Genomic DNA, 14397 nt, shown 5'->3' with positions numbered 1-14397 from the left:
TTTACATCAATTTCAGTTATTCACCCAATCCTAATGATTAGGTGTCAACAAATAAAGTAAAGAGGGTCTAGTTGATTTGGCATTCCTTCTTCACTGAACACAGCCTTAAGACCTGGTATAGAGGGACATTCTTTTGTATCGTGATTTTCCGCACATATAACACAGGTTTCTATGCTTTTTAAATCTAAAGGACATTCTCTCAAAGCATGTTTCTTTCTACACCTAGGACAAAAGATGGATAATGCAGCATTTTTGGCTTTCTGCTTGTTCTGTATTTTAAGGGTGTCAATTTTCTCACTGAGACTCCCTAAAATATTTGTCTTAAAATTATCAAGCAAACTACCTAATTATGCCCTACTTATTGTCCTGGCTGTAGATTTATTTACTCTTGATAAAAGAGGATCCCTTGGACTTTTCCCTGTTCTTGCTTTACCTCTTGAAATATGTACACATAAATAAAAAATATATGCAAATGGTAACTGAGAAATATCACCTTTTCCCATTAGATTGAGAAGATCAATCCACTCATCTTTAATGGATTTTAGTAAGAGAGCTTTCAAAGTTTCCTCATCCAGATTATTCATTTTTTCCATTTTGATATTATAAACAAATCTTTCGACAAAATCTCATCTTCTTTTTGTACCATTTTGAAGATTACATCTTTAATGTTATGAGGCATACAATAATCTTTGTATTTCTCCAAGAATGCTTCTTTCATTTGTACCCATGTTCTTATAGAATTCATTCCTAAACTCATAAACCATTTTAATGTTGAATCCTTTAAGGTGGCAGGAAACAATTTTAGTTTTTGAGCATCATTGAGATAATCATACGATCTACATAATACTTCAAATTCAAAGAGAAATATCTCTAGGTCTTCACTTCTTATTCCATGAAAATTAGGGAGTATAGAAGGTGAAATGATTTTCATTGTTAATGTTGTATCCTCATCAAGGATAGGGAATCCAAAAGGTTCTAGATCTCCTCTTCATCTACCTCTATGACCTCCTCTTCCACCTCCTCTATTTCCTCCTCCTCCTCCTCCAATCCTATGTTGTTCACCATTGGCATTGTGTACTTCTCCTTCTCCCTCTTCAACCATGATGGATTCCTCAAAATAAATATTCGATTCTACAATAGGATTATCTATCTTTTCTTCTAGTTCTTCGGGTTCCTCTATCAATGGTTTGAAGTAGGCTTCTTCTTCCTCCTCTTCAATAGGAACTTCCAACTCTTGGGCTAGACGTTGTTCTCCAGTTGAAGATAGGAAAATTATTCTTGCTGTTGGGGATGTAGGATCTACTTCGATTATGGCTTTTGATGATGAATTTGGTGAACCTTTAGGTTGGATTTCGGATCTCAAGACTTCAGGAAGTCTATATTGGCCTGCTATGGATGGAATTCGAGTTTGTGTGGGTGGTGTGGCACTATGTGGTCATGGTGGAGTGAGTGATGATGTGGGAATTATACCTCTTCCTTGACCTACAAACCTACCTCTGGAGTCTCTTTCCTATGCATGTCATCTTTTTCATTTTAATTTTTTAAGGCTTCTATTTACACTTCCCCTGCAACGGCACAAAAATTTTTGGTCAATTTAATGTTCTTAAATTGCAAGCATAAATTAGCGACCGAAGTTGGTAAACTTATGAAGTGCAAGTGCACTATATATGCTAGAAGCCTTTCCTTTAGTTTGTAAGATGATGGTTATATTTGTTTTGGGATTTTCATTGTTATCTAGGTTCCTATTATATTAGAGTTAGATTTCTACAAATTAATAAGTGAAGGTTAAGCTATTTTTAGATTGATCTACTAGGTCATACCTATATTGAGTATCGTTCTAAATCATCTTATGTTAATCATTCTAACATTATGAATCTATCCTAAACACCTTGTTGTTATAAAACAAAGTATTGAAATTCAAATGATTAAAAGAGCAAGAAAACGATCCTTCAAAAGCTATCTGCAAAGTATATACAAACTCTGATTCTAAAAAGCATGAAAGTAATATTCTAATGTTGACTACAGAATATATACAAGTTATGATTCTAAAAGCATAAAAACACTGACTGTAATTAAGCGAAAAACGTTGAAGAAACTAAACCATTAAATGACTATGAAGAAATTTAAGCGCAAATAAAATAATGAAATGATAAACGAAATAACAATATTTAACTGAGTTATAACGAAATGATGAAATATCGAAACAGGGAAACTAAACTAGAATGAAATGACAATACGGTAACAAAAAACAATAAAATGAAATAAACTAAACCTCGACTATCTGCATGGGCCCTCTGCATACAGTAGGTGTAAATCACGCTCACATACACATCGAATAACATAAAGGCAACTTTAATTCCATATGAGAAAAAATGTTTGTTTCATAATTCTTCAGAGATTAACTATTACTTCCTTTCCTATTCTTTACAGAGGATACATGTTTATATATAAAATGTGTGCTCAACAGTTTGAGACTTCTACGCCTAAAGGTCTTTTAATCTATCCTTATTCAATTTTAAAACTTAACAGTAAAAGTGTTATCTCGACAACTTGCTATTTGGAAAGCAAATTGGAGAAATGTGATGCATTCAAACTTCTACTGCTACATGTTTGACCCGTGCCTTTAACCGCACCACTGTGTGATTCCTTCAATGAATTGGTTCGAGTGAATAGGAGGAGATCCATGAGGGTATCGATCCTCAACCACCCATATGATATTTTTCTTCGTTGGCACATCAGAATCCCACAAACCATGGAGATAGCTGCATAATCATGTTAATTTTGTAGCTAATGCAATCTTTAACATAATAATAAGTCACATTAATGAATATGAAAAATAAGACATATAAGAGTTTTTACCTTATCAAAATCTATGATTTTACTGCTTTTATTGAGTTGATAGCGATGATGAAGAGAGGAAAATGGAGGAAAAAGAGTGTCAAAACAAAACAGTGATGGAACTCTACACCAAGTGCAACAATTGATCAAATGGAAAGAAAACGAAGTAAGTGAGGAGAGTCGCCGCAACAATGACTATTGGTGCAAAAAAAGGAAAACTAATGTGACACTTGCGAAAGGCAATATAAAACTTAAAACAAAACTTCTACAAGTTAAATCAAGTCAAAACACCAACAACCATGAAGAGAAACAAGTGAAACAACACTCTCACAAACCAAACGACAAAAAGTGACAGAAAAAGCGGTAAAAGATGACAAAAGTAAAACTCACCCGAAAAAGTGACGACGATCACATCAAAGGTTCCTTGATCTTCTCTGGAATGCTAGAGCTCCAATATCGAGTGTGCAAATGAGCTCTAGAAGCATCGATTAAATAGATTTGGTCAAATTTGTGTTTATGATGTGCATGCCTAAAATCAAGGAAAAAGCGACACTTGGCAGAAGTTTCTAAAAATAGTGCAAGTGCCTCCTTCGGGATAAAATAGATCCCTATTTTTTAGGGATTCTTTTCTCTTTTTTTCTTTTTTTCTTTTTTCTTTTATGTGGAAACTTGCCAGGCACACTTTTTGAAAATATTGCGCAGTTTTGGGGCACTGGGAAACTTTCTGGCTCAATGCACTGTGCAGTTTCTGAGCTTAGTAAGGGTTGCACAATTTTTGGGCTCAATGTTGGGATGCCTCCCATGACTGCTCATTTTCTGAGCGCAAGGCTCACTAGCAGTCAAGACTTCACAATTCCCATCATCAAGTTTGCTTGCCCACAAGGATTGTGCAGTTTCTAGAGGCAAGCCCAGAACTGTTGTAGGACCAAGTTGGGAGATCAATTTGCGACTTGGAAAAATCAACTAAGTAAGCAAACACAAGCAAAAAATGAAAATATAAGTCTCATTGGAAGCACGAATACCTAGTTCAGTGTGAGATGAGCTGTTGTGGATAGTAAGTAAGGCTTCAAAATCAAAGCATAGGCAAAATTTTGGAGGGTGGTTGTAGCCGCTACAACATTGGCGACAAACTGTTATAACTCTAGATCTCTCTATGGACCTTGTCTCATGCAAAGCATGTCTAACACTTCTGGAAGTATTGTTTACTTCTTTGATTATCATAGCTTCTTCACTTAGCTTGAGTTAAATATGTAATCCCTACCATTCTCTTCATTGGAAGCACACATACCAAGCCAAGTCAGACTGATTTGTTTCAATTGGGGATGAGGTGTATATAGATGCACAAGTAACATAGATTGTCAGAGTTTTACCTTTCATGTCTGGTGTTGCTCCGCTGCCAGCAGGCTTAGATAGCACCCCGACAGAGTCACTTCAGGAACACAAGCATTGCTCCGCTACCAACGATCATGGACAGTACCCCGACGGAGTTACCTGCTTCACCTCTCTACGCAAGAAGCCTTTCTCTTCCTTTGCCCTTTATTTCATTTTTCATTTTCATTTGTTCAAAGAATTGTGCATAGACACTTATTTATTTCATGAGGCGGAAGAGGGATCCCGACTTATTGAGAGCAGAAGAGGTTGTCCCTTCAGAGAAGGATATTTATATATACCTCTAACATACGTATTAACATTTTCCCCTCTCCTTACTCTACTTGACTTAGTTGACAAGGATTAACTGAAAATAGAAGACCGATTAGATTAGGCGGTACTAGTTAAGAGTGCAAGCATCATGGTTTCACCATGAGTCTCTCCAAAAGGAACATATTTTCCATCAGGGTATCATCGACTAGAAAAAATGCAAGATTCACATAAAGAGAGGGAATAGACATATAATCAAGCATTGATAGCAATACAAGTTCCTCTTAAACTTCACCCTGCTTGTCTAATAATTCAAACATGGTTTCATGCGAAAACTAACCTACAACTGAGACGAAAACAAACTAAAGGAAAGAATCAGGTTAAAGAAGAAAAAGTAAAGTAAATCAAGGAAACAAACAAGAAAAGAAAACAATTACTCCTACTCCTAACCTAAGTAGAACATAGGCCAACTTACGTAAAGTGATACTTCCAATGCAGCCATCGGCGCATTGGCTGGCCCATGTAGGTGAGAGCATGTATGTCAAAAAGGATATACAAGCAAACCAACAAACAAGAAAGATAAGACAATACAAACTAGAACGTCTGAAACTTGAATGCACCCACATAAAAGTAAAAACGAAAATCGCATGAAATGCATTTTGTGGATGTACCGTGGTGTTCAAACACATTGCAAGTCAAAGACAAGCAAGTACACACTTTTGAACTTGAAAAATGAGTAAACATGAAGAAAGAAGCAAATTTATGTTTTGCAATAATGCTTGCTACATATGACTCCTCCAATGATTGAGTGATAGGATCGTGCAATACAGATGGAGGATGTGAAAATTGTAAGATAGATTGATTTTCAATGTGTACAACAGAGTGATGAGGAGCCTGGAAAGATTCAACACATTTCTGATCAAAAGTGGAACTAACCTCAAGGCTACGAGAACTTGAAATAACCATCAGCTTAGGCTAAAGCGCCTTGACATCTTGGGGAGGTTCCAATTCATCAGAAGACAGATTTTGATTCTTCCACTATTGATCTTTCTAAGCCACCGGTCTTTAATGATCAGATGAATGAATGAAAATATCACGACAACCATGATCATAAAGTTCAGGATCACGAACAAAGGCATCCTCATGATCTCATGAATCATAAAGAGGGGATGATGGAAAGCAAGAAATTTCACCCTCTGTGTTCCCAAAAAGATAAGAAGAGAGATTGGGAGGATCAGGGAAAGAAAATTTATCCTCTCCACATTCAGATGAAAAATTGGCATTCCATGTGTTCTCTGAATGATCGAAAGGAGTAACATCCGAAAATGAATTTTCACAAGATTGAATAGGAATGGCGGAATCATGGAAAATTTCAGGATAAAGAGGAATAGGTGTAGACAGAAGGAGGTCATCCTTCACCGCAGATTCTTGTTCAAACTCCCACACATACTCATAAAAAATGATATCACAAGTTGGCTATTCAACACCAACTCCATCTAGAACTTGATCCTCATGAACATCAGAAGAGAAATGTGAGAGAGATGAACACAACACATCAAAATTCGGAGGATCAAAGGACCGAAGGATGGAGGACGAGGGGATATCACTTCATCACAACCATCGGAGTCACAGTCCAACTCTGCGCTAAAATTCTGAGTAAGTGGGGTAGGAGGAGATGGTGGTAGATCAACATGTGAATTCTCAACTTCTCCCACTTCGACCTACAGAGCTACAATTGTTTGATGAGAAGGGGATGGAGGGTCACTTGTAACAACAACCTTGTTTGTCTAAGATTTAGAAGCTCTAACATCGAGGTATGTTGGGAGAGGTTCGAAATATTCTAACTCGTGTGGATTTTCAGAAATGTGAACAAGATATTGAAATCTTCCAGTTAAGAACTCCCAATCAACTTCATTTTTAGGAAATTCAAAGCAGTAATGAACAAAACGATCATGAAAATCCTAAATAGATTCATCAGGTGCTTTTAGAAATTTTAAAATTTTCTTATGAAGGGATTTAGGATTGTAGATATCGAAAGCATGACATGATTCTACAACAAATTGTTTGAAAGAGTGTATGGAGGCTTTAGAAAATGTGTAACACCATTGCTTCATGCGCCCTTTGAACGTGAGAGCAAACAAACTACATGAAACATCCTCATACTGGATGTCATGCCTATCGTAGAAACCAAGAAAAGCAACTGTGTGCTTAAGTAAGGTTGTTTCACCCTCGCCATTGAACTTGAATTTGGACAAGTCATTTAAAATGCTCACCGACACTTTCATATTTGCAGAGTTAGAAAAACATGTCAGGGTTATGATTTGGCGAGAAGTCATCAAATATGTGCAGAAATTCAAAACATAATTCAAGGGCTCAGCTTGTTATCTGGACCTCCTTCTAGCACCAGAAGTGTTGACTGTGTTGGACCCGCCAACATTCAAGGGGTCTCCCCGATGTGAAGTCCCAACTAGACCTCACACCGTTTGGAATAGGAGTCCCTTCAATGGATACATGCAAGAAACGGGTTGATTCAGCGGCTTTCTGTTCGATCTCCCTTAGGTTCACATTATCACCAGTACGAGTTAAAGGAATGTCTTATCGGCCCTTTATTTCCATATAAAGAATACGACGACCTTATATCCCTACTCCCTCTTCCTTCTCTCCTACTCTATCTATACACTTATTCTTTCTACACTTCATCTCTCTACCCTTCTCATTTCTTATTTAAGAGAGGTCGCTACGCTCCCTTTATATCATTTTATCAACATAGAATCCATACCATATGAGTCCTTTATGCTTTCGCCCCCCTCCACCCCCTGCCAGCTAATCTCAGGGGTACACGTAGCTTGTAGTTATCCCGCCTCAGGCTTTACTTCTTCTCTTGTATAACTTTTGGTAAGAGAAAGTGTGTGACCCTGCAAAGAGTCAAATGTGATGTATGATGGTTCCAACACATGAAAGGAAAAGGAACTGCGCCCCTTGGAAGCCTGTAATAGTACGCAGCTTGAAAGGAACACACGAGCAAAATGACATCACAAGCTAAGATGTGGAATAGTCCACAAGTTAAAGTGATGATTTAATCCAACAACACACATTCAACAAGATTCATACAAATGCAAACAAAATAGTTCATAAGCATATGCGTAATTTAAATAACATACATTGCCAATACAACAAGAATAGTCCTACTATATTAACAACATATGCATGAAAGCATGTTGGCTATGATTTTATTATTATAAGTGAAAGTTCCATCCATACATACACCATTGACGACCACTAGCCCCAATAGTGGAACATTACAGTCAAGAACACCTACTCCTTCAAAGAAGTATATTCGCTCTACGCTATGGAGAAACCAAGGCTCTTCACAATACTCCTAAGATCTTTCTAAGCCTAAGCTTAGCCAAAATATTGGCTCCCAAAAGCCCCTTACATGAGTTATGAGGTTCTATTTATAACAAGAGGGGGTGACTCTTCAACTCCCTTTGTGACCTGTGGACTGCCCTCATGACTCTTCAACTTCTTCACAAAATAACACATTACATTACATGATGACCTTTCATATTCCAATATTGACACTTGGAATTTCACTTACAACATAATTACAAATAATATTAAATTTTCCACTTGTACCCATATAAAACAAAATAAGGTAGAGACAGCCTAACAAGACACAACACTATGATGTTGGAGTTTGGGAGAAGTCTAGCTCAGAAATTTCCACTTGCTACTTTTCGATCACATATTGGTACAAAGCTTGGTACTACGTAATGTTGTCCCCAAACGGCTTAACGATGTCTTGTTGGAAGCGGACTCTAGCCTCCATGGCATCCGAGTACATTGTCTTGGAACCTGTGTCCAACTCATTCTGAAGGATGAGCAACATTGTTTTGACTTTGACAAGATCACCGATGAACTTCTGCATGTTATGTATGTTCAAATCCAAGTCTTCCCTGGTGACCTCCTGTCTTAGTTGCTCCAAGTACTCTTTGACCTCCTGCCAGACTTGGTTCTTAGGTTTAGCTTTGGTGAGGGAACTAATTGATGGGATCTGGTGTGTTCTCACCAAGACATCCAAACTACTGTACAACTGCACATATGAGGCCTATATGCTGCCAATGAATGAGGCGAGATGCTTGTTTTTCTGAATCAACATTTGAACCTTCGCTTTCTCCAGCTCTTCCTATGGCTTCATTTTCTTCACTAAGTCAAGCAGGGCCCCTTTGAACCGCATTGTCCATTCTTGCACATAGGTGATGGAAGCTTGTATGTTTTTGAGAGTTTTGACAAACTCTTTGCTCTGTTGTTGTAAGCCATGCAAACAGACAACTGCTTTATGTATGGTGACAAACCCATCATAAAGCTTCCACATGGTTTCCACAAGTGTTGATACTTCAGCAAGTATCACTACTCTCATCTCGCCCAATGCGGAAAATGCATTTTGCATTGTTGCTCGGAGTTGTTCTGCCTCTTGCCTGTCAACCTACAAGTTCTATGCCAGTTGCTCATTCTCAAACATCAAATACTGAACATTTGATCTTATTGCTCTTGCATAGGCCAAGATGGCTTCAACAATGCCAGTTGGATGTTTCCCGGTGTTCGACAATATCACCCTTTCTTTAATGAATTCAATGCAGGTGATGCGTGATCATTTGGAAAGTGCTTCCTCCATGCTTGTACAATCCTATTTTCGAACTCATCAAATGATAGATTGTACACATCCATCATCGAATCATCATCAAGGAGTACAATATTTCCTTACTCACTCGGGATTGGCTCTGCTGCTGGAAGTGGTGGAGAATGAGGGATGACATGTGGTGCCCTTGGCATTAGGTCAGCATCTTCATACCGTGTCTCTTGTTCCAACTCCATGTATGTCACTTTGATCAATTGCTCAATCTATTGAGCAAGTTCCTGATCCTACATTTGTTCACCTTCCTCCTCAATTATAGGTTATTCTTGTTCCTCGACCTGTATCGACCTTGTTTCCTCTGTCATTGCGTCTTTCCATTATTCTTCTTCCTGCTTCTGCTTCTCTTCTCATTCTCTCCTCCTCAAATCTTGTTCTTCCTTCAGCTTGTTATTTGTTTCCTGCAACTTCATTTCTTCTTCCTACAACCTATACTTTTCTCTCTTCCTTCGCTCTGCTCTCTGTATCCTTTGCTTCCTCTTTGCTTCTACTACTAAAGTTGCTTTCTCGATAAGAGGATTTTCTTTCATTTTGCAATTTTGTTCTTCCTCTGGACTGCCATCAATCTTACCCTTTCCCTTGTCCTGCATGGGATTGTTGCCTTTTGTTGTTATTGCTTCCGGAGTTGCCCCTGTATGTGGAGCATCCTGTGAATTCCTTGCCATACTAACTGACTCATTGAGTCTGGAGGCATTGTAGCAGTACCTCCAAGGATCCTCCTCTGGTCAATGAAATGCCCCACCGATCCACGGAAAGTAAACTCTCGTATAGTGGTCCTTGAAAATATTGCAGGGATCATACAGATTAAAGTCCTTAGTGCTGAATTAAAATTTCACTCTCCTTAGCCTCAACATCTGTGACTTTCGATTTCTTTATCTTGTATAATCCAATCTACAAAGAAAGAGTTGTCCATGGTGCTTTCTTCTTCTTGTGCAATGATGCTGACATTTTTGTAGTGAGATGGTATGATACTTCTTGCATGATTATTTTATGAGTGGCGTACCTTGGTAAGACATGTAGAGGATTCTCTCTACCAAACACTCAGATGAAGGTGCCACCTGGTGAGGCATACCAATATGCAATGTCTACTACCGCCTTCGTTGCTTCTCGTGACATGCAAGGTGGATCTTGTTCAAAGATAAGTCTATACAACGGGATGATCAAGTGGTCAGTTAGTCATGCCATTACCCCTCGATAACTACATTCTGAAAGCAACTTGCAATAGATGTTCACGACAGTCTTTCATGGTGTTCTTGTCCAGTTCATGCCATAGAACTGTTGTTGTGCATAAATTATAACTAGTAAGTACGCAGACATATAGAACCTTTCTCACTCATCCTTGGGCGAATTCTGAGCCTGTTATTGATCCAACAGATCTGACCAGTTGAATGGCCCCCTGTTGTTCACCAACTGGTCCAATAAGACTACCCACCCTTCAGGAAAGGTTTCAGTGCTCTCTTGACCATAAATTCTACAAGCAAAAATAATCAACAGTTGGTAAGCCTTCCTGAGGGACTTTGTCTTGTAGACATGGGTGGATATCTGTTGAAACTTCGATGGATTTTTCACCCAACGTTTGACAATGTCTCTTGTGTTCACATAGTTTTGGGTGGCATAGAAGAGTGAGTCCATGCACTTTACTAGGTCAAGAAAGTGATACATCCGCTGAAAATCTTCTACCTGCTGGCACTGCTCAATGTCATGGTCTGTTCATCCATATGTGAGACAATCCAGCTGATGATGTCTACACATGAGAGGGCGGGATACCTACATGCAACCTTGTAGAACCCTGATTGCCAAATGCTAAGATAAACCTGTCAGTCCTCTAATTCTGCCTCAAAGTCCTCTGCAAAAGTGTCTTTAATCTGTTGTTATGTCAGTGTTGATCCCTTCTCTATGAACAATTGAGTATCTACATACACTAACAAATCAACTAATGTTTGCTCAACTGCTTCCCCAGTACTTCTCTTGGTAGTTCCCTTTGATGCAACTCTCTTAGATGCCATGGTAGCAATGACTGTTGGAGAGGTGTTACAAATCCATTTGGGCACATCAACCCCAACTTACATATCAATACTATTAGGGCCCATCAAACCCTAATTCAGTTGTTACATGCCCTAAATGAAGTCAACCATCAGAACGCCTCCTTCCCAAGAGATTACATGACTGAAGTCATCCAAAAACTGCCTCTAAGAAGATCAGCACAAGCAAGCCTTTATCAAGGTGCATTGCAGTGCAGTCCAGTACACTGCCAGGGTGCATTTCAACGCACTTGAGCCCTCTTTGGCCTGTGCTGGGCAAATTTGAGCGAAATTTCATTGGGGTTTGGGAATATTCTTATCCATTGGATGCATCTAGAAGTTTCCTAAGTTTATCTACTCCTTTGGGCTCGAAATTGGATGAGGGAGGAGTTAAGGAACATCAATCTCTTTATCCCTTCCTCCATGGAACTAAATCCTAAGTTTGGGAGGGCATTCATTATCACCATTTATGGCATAACTTCCTTCATTCACCTATAAAAAGACCACTCATCTAAGTGATTAGGGGCTAGAAATCATTGAATTATAGGGAGATGCTGTTAGTATGAGACTTGAGTTCGTTTCAAGTACTGTAATGATGTCAAAATGTCTTGCTTGTTATGAGGAGAGGATGGGATTGAACTGGAGGAGTGATACTGAATCAAGCAAATTGGGTTGTAAATCTTCCTTTTATTAATAAAGTGTTCAAAGCTTTTTCCATATGTTTGTATTGTTCATTGATGCTTTCATATGTGCATTATGCACTTGATTCCATTTTATGTTTAATCAATAGATCATTATCATATGCTTTGATCGGTTTTTGTCTTCTGTCCGTTTGCAGATACTTTTCAAGGGGATTAAGTATGGAAAGGAGCGACAAAATTGATCAAGGGAGATAAGGAGTAAGCGAAAGGTTCAGGTAAGCTTCTTTACTGTCTTATTTAATCTATTAGTTATAAAAAAAGTAGAGAATGCTTTGCACTGATGTTCTAGACTTAGCTACTAGTCTAGGGGTTTAAGCGTTTATCTGTAGACACTAAAACTTCCCAAAACAAGAGGTGCTTAACAATTATTGTACCTATGGGACAAAAAGGACACTCATGGCAAGGAAATGTCATTCTAAACCAAAACAACTTACAAGGTAAGTTCAAGTAGCAAATCGGGCACTAGATGGGAAATATTGGGCAATTTTTTCTAACCAAGGGGACTTGATATCTGTAGGAACTGCGCATTGCACAGTCCCAACATCCAAGGTGGAAGCATGATGGTTGAAACTGCGCAATGCACAGTTTAGACTGGGTAGAGGCCTGAGATATATTGTGCACTCTCAGTGGCCAAGCTGAGAGGCTGGCTCCTGGAACTGCGCAGTTGAAGCTAGCTTGAACTGCACACTACACAATTATAGAGGCTAAGCTTGTGGCTCGAGCCTCCAAATTTTGTAGTGCCAGCTGTGCAAAGAGAAATTTGGCTAAGGGAAACCCAGATCAGCGCAAAGGAAGTGTGAAAAACAAGCAAATCTGAGAGATAGTGTGAAACAGAGTGCAGATTTGACTAAGTGTAGATGAATGCATGTGAACCAAGTGCAACAATTGATCAAACGAAAGGAAAATGAAGTAAGTGAGGAGTGTCACCGCAACGATGACTCTTGGTGCAAAAACATGAAAACTAATGTGACACTTGGGAAACACAATCTAAAACTTAAAACAACACTTCTACAAGTTAAAGAAATTCAAAATGCCAACAACCATGAAGATAAACAAGTGAAACAACACTCTCACAAACCAAACGACAAAAAGCAAGAGAAAAAGCGGTAAAAGACGACAAAAGCAAAGCTCACCCGGAAAAGCGACAAGGATCGCACCGAAGGTTCCTTATTCTCCTCGGGAATTCGAGAGCTCCAAGATCGATTGTGAAAATGAGCTCTAGAAACGTCGATTAAATATATTTGGACAAATTAGGCTTTATGGCATGCATGCCTAAAATCAAGGAAAAAGCGACACTTGGGGAAAGTTTCTAAAAATAGTACAAGTGCCTCCTTCGAGATAAAATAGATCCCTATTTTTTAGGGATGCTTTTCACTATTTTTCTTTTTTGCTTTTTGATTTTCCAATGAAACTTTCCATGCACACTGCGTAGTTTTGGGGAACTGGGGAACTTTCCGGCTCAGTGCACTGCGCAGTTTCTGAGCTCAGTAAGGGTTGTGCAATTTCTGGGCTCAGCGTTGGGCTGCCTCCCATGACTGTGCATTTTCTGAGCTCAAGGCTCATTAGCAGCTAGGGATGCGCAATTTCCATCATCAAGGCTAGTTTCCCTCAAGGATTACGCAGTTTCTAGAGGCAAGCCTAGAACTGATGTAGGACCAAGTTGGGAGACCAACTTGTGACTTTAAAAAATCAACTAAGTAAGCAAACACAAGAAAAAAATGAAAAGATAAGTCTCAGTCGAAGCACGAATACCTAGGTCAATGCGAGATGAGTTGTTGTGGATAGTAAAAAAGGCTCCAAAATCAAAGCATAAGAAAAATTTTGGAGGGTGGTTGTAGCCGCTACAAGAAGAGGATAATATCACTTGGGAGGAGGGAGTGCTCCACCTTCCATAGTTTCAGAATGTAACACTACTTTACTTTTTTTTAAATATTATTATGGATCTATATGGATGTTTAATATAAATTTTTGAACTATGTTGGACTATTAACATAATATTGAATATTTGGGTAACAACTACAAACTATAAATGCTCAAGCACATATATACTGTTATATGCTCTATTTTCACTATCTATATGTACTAGACTTATTCTCGATAATAAAAATACAATGCTTTTTTCTTCTCAAAAAAAATGGTAATATGAAAATGGTCGATGCTCATTGATCCAAAGATGTATTCTAGCCATATCTACAAAATAAAAAAATATGATATAAAATGTAATTGTTACCTATGTTGGACTATCTTTACGTCTCAATGTTATAAATATGTTCGAAGAATTTCACTTTTGGTAGGATTTGAACCTTTATAAATAATAATAACCAAGTTTCACATTTTTTTTTGAAATTGCAATACTTGATAGATTAAGGTGGCAATGCTTTTTTTACAAATTGTATCTATTGAAATAATGGGAGCATGTCATATTTATGAGTTTAACATTTAATTTAATTACAAGGTTAATGTTTTCTTAATTAAAAAATTGTGTTTAATAAGAAAAGTATGTACA

Source organism: Pinus tabuliformis, chromosome 3_1 (genome assembly GCF_031772625.1).
Source record: "Pinus tabuliformis cultivar Carrire ecotype Pingquan chromosome 3_1, CPIR1, whole genome shotgun sequence".
NCBI classification, from domain to species: Eukaryota; Viridiplantae; Streptophyta; class Pinopsida; order Pinales; family Pinaceae; genus Pinus; species Pinus tabuliformis.
The sequence above is the reverse complement of the archived record's forward strand: the minus strand, read 5'-3'. Positions refer to the sequence as shown.